This window comes from Buceros rhinoceros, unplaced genomic scaffold (assembly GCF_000710305.1).
Source record: "Buceros rhinoceros silvestris isolate BGI_N320 unplaced genomic scaffold, ASM71030v1 scaffold34402, whole genome shotgun sequence".
Taxonomy (NCBI): domain Eukaryota; kingdom Metazoa; phylum Chordata; class Aves; order Bucerotiformes; family Bucerotidae; genus Buceros; species Buceros rhinoceros.
The window spans coordinates 5,996-6,433 of NW_010398865.1; the positions used below are offsets into that span (position 1 = coordinate 5,996).

General features: G+C 62.1%; 1 protein-coding gene across 1 annotated transcript in view; it reads right to left on the bottom strand.

The window, feature by feature from the left end:
* Positions 1-438, bottom strand: part of DCDC2B (doublecortin domain containing 2B) — a gene marked incomplete at its 5' end in the record, with an annotated part of 3,922 nt that overhangs the window by 2,453 nt on the left and 1,031 nt on the right.

Genomic DNA, 438 nt, shown 5'->3' on the forward strand with positions numbered 1-438 from the left:
CAGAGCACAAGATCAGTGACAGCCCTGGCATCTGCCCCGGGACACCGCCTGGCCCCACCCCAGGACACGGCCTGTGCTGCCCTCAGGCTTGCTGCTGCTGGGTGGCGTTTGTTGTCAGCAACACCAAGGCTGCAGAGGCTCTTCACGGAGCCATGCGAGTGCCAGGATTGCCAGCGACCCTCAGAGCACAGACCCCTCCCCTGCACCTTGCAGGGTGACAAAGGGACACCGCAGCAGCCCCTGTGCTGTCTTACGTGTCCTACCGATTGCTGTGGCTCCTCTGCCTGATCTCACAGCCATAAATCTCCACTTTGGTTTCATCAGTGCCAGCCCTAATGTCACTCAGGCCCCCCTGCTCCCACATGTCCCCACCCAGCTCGGGGCTCACCTGCAGACCCGCTCCTGTCCTCGCCCCATGGAGATGCTTCCTTCCGTGAT